We start from the raw sequence: 6,000 nt of genomic DNA, 5'->3' as shown, positions 1-6,000 counted from the left end.
TCTAGATGCTAGAAATACCTAAGAAACTAGCATTCACCTCAAAGTTCAACTCATTCTAGTTCTTTTGACATTGACTTTTAGGGTAGCATCCACCTCTAAAAGAGGGACCCCCTTCAACCTTTAGAAATTTCAAAAACCAGTCCTTATGTCTCAGCAGGAACTTTTTTGAGGTCACCAAATGGCGGTCAAGCCAGCATGGGGCCATTTACAGGAATAGGCAAAGGAAAGAATGGCAAAGAAGCATTTCTTTCCTGGATCCCACACCTGCAACGCCTCCATTCATTCCTTGCACCAGGAAGGAAATTATAGGTAACAGGAGGATCCTTTATGTTTTCAAATACTGTAGACTCCCACAAAATTCCTCCCAGCAATGTAGATTGCTTTCCAGGATGCCCTCTGTGCCTTTTCTTACCCTCTTGCCCAAACCCCTTGGGGATGCTTGACACCAGCTTTATTCTTTATTCCTCAGCACTTAAGAAAGGTCATATTCTCAGGAGCCTTCATGTTAAAGAAAACCATAGTGTTCTTGAGGAAATACAGGCTTATCTGCTCTACTCTCTCCAAGGGGACTGTTACCATGATCTGTTCTTAGGGACCAAGTCTGCATCTGTGAATTTCACAGTGTTTCCACCCAGGGGTCCCGTTATAAATTTCTGAACGTGTTCTTTCAGATGAGTCTGTGACACCACACAGCATGTCCTAAGTAGTATAGCATGTTGCTTCCAACCCCCTGCCTTGAAATCATTTCCAAGATTTAGCAGCCTGGCTTGGGTAATGAGGCTGACAACAACTATGTTCTCATAAACTCCCCAAAGACGCTTCACCGCCCCCACCACAAGCTCACGACAACCACCTAGTTAATCACACGCCTTCGCACATATGCATTCAGTAGGCAGAGACCCAGCAGGTATGGGGACAAGGCATCAGCGAGCAAAGTGCGTAAATCTGAGCAGAGTCACGTTTTAGCACGTTACCATAGCAACGGAAAGTAGAAAACAGGCAATCAAGGATAATAAGCCCCGTGGGCAGGCGAACCTGTGAGAGCAAGTTAAGCCCCCATCCTTCCTTTTCTCCCTTTTTCCACCCCCATCATCTCTCTGGAATATAAACAAGCATCAAACCCAGTAAAGAGGGCTCTTCAGGGCTCCATGACAACTGCCCTCCCTTCATCCTGCCTTCCCCCACTAGCCTGGATACACTACCTTTTTGCAAAACCCCTCCATCTCAAACAATCTGGTGACAATATGGCCACTTCAGGACACCCAATCCCTGAGCCTGACCAGAAGGGACTCCTGAAGGTCAGTGACCTGGACAGTGAGGAATGCAGCAAAGACAGAGCAGAGGCGAGACAAGCTAAACTCAGAACAATGCTGTTCTTTCTTCCCTTCTTTTCCCCAATTATTTATTTTGAATAATTTCAAACCCACAGGAAAATTGAAAGGATAGTAAGTAAACCGCCATAATATCCTCATCTAAATTCACCAGTTGTTAACAATTTCCCATGTTAAAATCTCATCTATACATCTATTTACCTATGTATCTATGTGTCTGTGTATTTACCATAGTTGTTTACTATGCAACTACGATGATATTATCACATCTAAGAAAATTTAGACTTATTCAGTAATACTTAAGATGTAGTCCATTTTAAATTTTCTGTTTGTTTTCAAAATGTCTTTTACACTTTTAATTCTTATTTTTATTTTTTGGACTCAAAATGCAAACAAAGCACACTCCTTCGATTTGGTTGTCTTGTCTCTTCTATATATATATTTTTTTGTTCTGTCTCTTTTGATCTATCATAATTACCTCCCCTCCAGGAACACACAAATGCACTTTTTTTGTGTGTGTGGTTTAAATTAATGTATTTTTTTAAATTTTTTAATTTCTTTTCAGCGTAAAAATATCCATTGTTTTTGCACCACACCCGGTGCTCCATTCAATCCATGCCCTCTCTAATACCCACCACCTGGTTCCCTCAAACTTCCACCCGCCCCCCACCCCTTCAAATCCCTCAGATTGTGTGGAGCATAACAAATAGCATGGAGGACAAGGGGAGATGGAGAGTAAAAGGGAGTTGAGGGAAATTGGAAGGGGAGGTGAACCATGAGAGACTATGGACTCTGAAAAACAAAGGCACTTTTTTAAAATGACATTATTTGTTTTTCAGAAATCCAGGACAATTGTCTTGTGCATATATTCAACATTCTGGATTTCCGACTATTTCCCCCTCAGGATTAGATTCAAGTTAGGTTGCCACACCATCAGAGATGCTGGATTTAATCACTGCCTGGCTTCTGGCTTCGCACACACTTTTTTTTTTCCTTTTAGAAAAAGAAAATGCCTTGGGGTATGATGGCTTGAGACCTAACATAACTATCCTGATACCTAATAGCCTTTCACCTGGTGATTATAGGCTTGACAGAGAATCTGCTTGAATCAGCTATTACAAAGGGTGGGGTTCCTAAATGCTAATTTTCTACTTCTATCGCTTCTGAGATTATTACCTAGCAAAAGAAAGAAGAATCTTCCCTCAAAAGTCTCATTATCTATCAGCTCACTTATCTATCTTCTATTATCTATCATTATCTATCATCTATCTTCATCTCTTTATCATCTATCATCTGCCTACTTATCATTTATCTCTCTCTATTGCTTTATATCTTTATTGAAATAAAATCTAAAAAGCTAAAATCAACATATATTTAAATTGTATAGTACGATGAGCATTTACATATCTATAAACCCATGAAACCATCTCTATAGTCATCTGGACTATAGTGAAACCACCTTGACTGTAGTCAAGATAACATTTTCATTACCTCCCCAAAATTCTGGTGACCTTTTATAATCTCACCCTCCTCCCTCCAATATCAATAGGTAAACTCTGATATGCTTCCATTCATCTTAGATTAGTTTAAAATTTTTGGAATTCTATATACATAAAATAATATGGAATGTATTTTTTAATGCCTGGCTTCATTACTCACCATAATAATTTTGAGAGTCAATTATTTTGATAGGTTGATCCTGTTCCCTTCTTCATTGCTGTTTAGTATTCACTGTCTTTCAAAAATTTATAGTTTAAAATAATTTCAGATTTATAAAACATTTGCAAAGACAGATGAAGAATTACCATAAACTCTTCTCCCTGCTTTCCCTAATGTTAACATTTTATATTCTGTGGAATGCTTACCAGGACTGAAACTATTTGCAGATGACATGAGACTATACATGTAAAATACTAAAGACTCCAACAAAAAACTACTAGAAGTAATCAATGAATTCAGTAAAGTTCCAGGATACAAATAATTTTTTAAAAGTTTTTATTTAAATTTCAGCTTGTTAACATATAGTGTAATACTAGTTTCAGGTGCACAATATACAATATATATACTTTGATATAACACCAAGTGCTCATCACAACCAGTGCAATGCAGGATACACAATAAATACCCAAACATAAGTAGCATTTGTATGCACTAATATGTAAACAACACAATTTTTGAGAAAATGATAGAATTTACAATTGCAGCACAAATATTATAATACCTAGAAATAAACTTAACTAAGAAAGTAGAAGTGTATTCCATAAACTATAGAACATTTATGAGGTTTGGGGCACTTGGGTGGCTCGGTGGGTTAAGGCTCTGCCTTCAGTTCAGGTCATGATCTTGGGGTCCTGGGACCAAGCCCCACATTGGGCTCTTTGCTCAGTGGGGAGCCTGCTTCGCTCTCTCTCTGCTTGCTGCTCTGCCTGCTTGTGATCTTTCTCTCTCTCTTTCAAATGAATAAATAAAATTTTATATTTATTTATTATTTATTTATTTTCAGCATAACAGTATTCATTATTTTTGCACCACACCCTGTGCTCTATGCAATAAAATATTTTTAAAAATTTATGAAACAAATTGAAGACGTCTCAAACAAATGTAAAAATATTCCATGATCATGGATTGGAAGAATGAGTATTGCTAAAATGTCCATATTACCCTAAGCAATCTACAGATTCAATGCAATCCCTATTAAAGCACGTATTGCATAGAGCACTGGGTGTGATACATAAACAATGAATCTCGGAACACCACATCAAAAACTAATTAAAAACACATTATTAAATTATGTGACTAACATAACATAATAAACAACAACAACAACAACAACAAAACAAAATACCAACAGCATTCTTCACAAAACTAAAAAAAATCCTAAAATTTGTGTGGAACTACAAAATACCCCAAATAGCCAAAACAATAATGAGAAATAAGAACCAAGCAGGAGGTATCATAGTTCCATATTTTAAGATCTACTACAAATCTGTAGTAAGTAAAACAGTATGATACTGGCACAAAAATTAGACACATATCAATGGAACAGAATAGAAACCACAGAAGCAAACCCATATTTATATGGTCAATTAATTGATGACAGTGGAGGCAAGCCTAAATAATGGGGAAAAGACACTCTTCAATAAATGATGCTGGGAAAAAATGGTGCTGAGAAAACTACACAGCTACATATAAAATAAAACTAACCACTTTCTAACACTATACAGAAAAGTAACTCAAAATGGAATAAAGACCTAATTGTGAGACTTGAAACCATAAAATTCCTGGAAAAAAAAAAACTACAGGCAGTAGCTTTTCTGACATCAGCCACAATAGCATTTTTATAGATATGTTTCCTCAGGTAAGGGAAACAGAAACAAAAGTAGACTATTTGGACTACATCAAAACAAATAGATTTTGCACAGCAAAAAGAAACCATCAACAAAACAGAAAGGCAGTCTACCAAACAGGGGGAGATATTTATAAACCATACATTCAATAAAATGTTAGTATTCAAAATATATAATTTCTACAACTCAACCTCAAAAAAGTCCCCAAATACTCCCATTAAAATGAGCATAGAATCCAAATAAGGCATACAAATGGCCAACAGACACATGAAATGCAAATAAAAATCACAATGAGATATAACCTTACACCTGTCAGAACAGCAAGTACCAAAAAGACAAAATTATGCTGAGTGAAATAAGTCAAACAGAGAAAGTCAGTTATCATATGGCTTCACTTACTTGTTGAGCATAAGGAATAACATGGAGAACATTAGGAGAAGGAAAGGAGAAGTGAATTGGAAGAAATTAGTGGGGGAGATGAACCATAAGAGACTGTGGACTCTGAGAAATAAACTGAGGGTTTTGGAGGGGAGGGTGTGGGAGGTTAGGTAAGCCTGGTGTTGGGTATTAAGAAGGGCACATATTGCATGGAGCACTGGGTATGATACATAAACAATGAATCTTGGAACACTGAAAAAATAAAATTAAAAAAATTATTATTCTCTGAAAAACAACAACAACAACAACAACAACAAATAACAAGTACTGTTAAGGAAGCGAAGAAAAAGGAATACTTTTCACTGTTGGTGGGAATGTAAACTGGTATAGCCACTATGGAAAACAGTATGGAGGTTTTTCAAAGAATTAAAATAGAAGTACTATTTGATGCAATAATTTCACTGTTAGGTATTTATCAAAAGATGAAAATATTAATTGAAAAACATATATGCACCACTATTTTTATTGCAACATTATTTGCCATTGCCAATATATGAAAGCAACCTAGGTTTCAGTTAACAGACAAATGGATAAGGAAGATATGGCACACATACAAATGCATATATACACACAATGGAATATTACACAACCATAAAGGATAAGATTTTTTCAATTGAGATAACATGGATGGACCTAGAGGGTATTGTGTTAAGTGAAGTAAGTCAGCTAAGAAACAAAAATACTTTATAATTTCATCCATAAGTGGAGTCTAAAACAAATAAGAAGATAACCAAACAAAAAGTAGAATCATATCTATAAATACAGAGAACAAACTGATGGTTGCCAGAAGGGCAGGGGTTTGCAATGCAAACAGGAAATAAAGCCTTCCAGTTATGCAGTGAAGAAGTCACATGGATATGACACAAAACAAATAATATAGCCAA

Source organism: Mustela putorius, unplaced genomic scaffold (assembly GCF_011764305.1).
Source record: "Mustela putorius furo isolate JIRA1106 unplaced genomic scaffold, ASM1176430v1.1 tig00003972_pilon_pilon_pilon, whole genome shotgun sequence".
NCBI classification, from domain to species: Eukaryota; Metazoa; Chordata; class Mammalia; order Carnivora; family Mustelidae; genus Mustela; species Mustela putorius.
Note: the sequence above shows the minus strand (reverse complement) of the source record.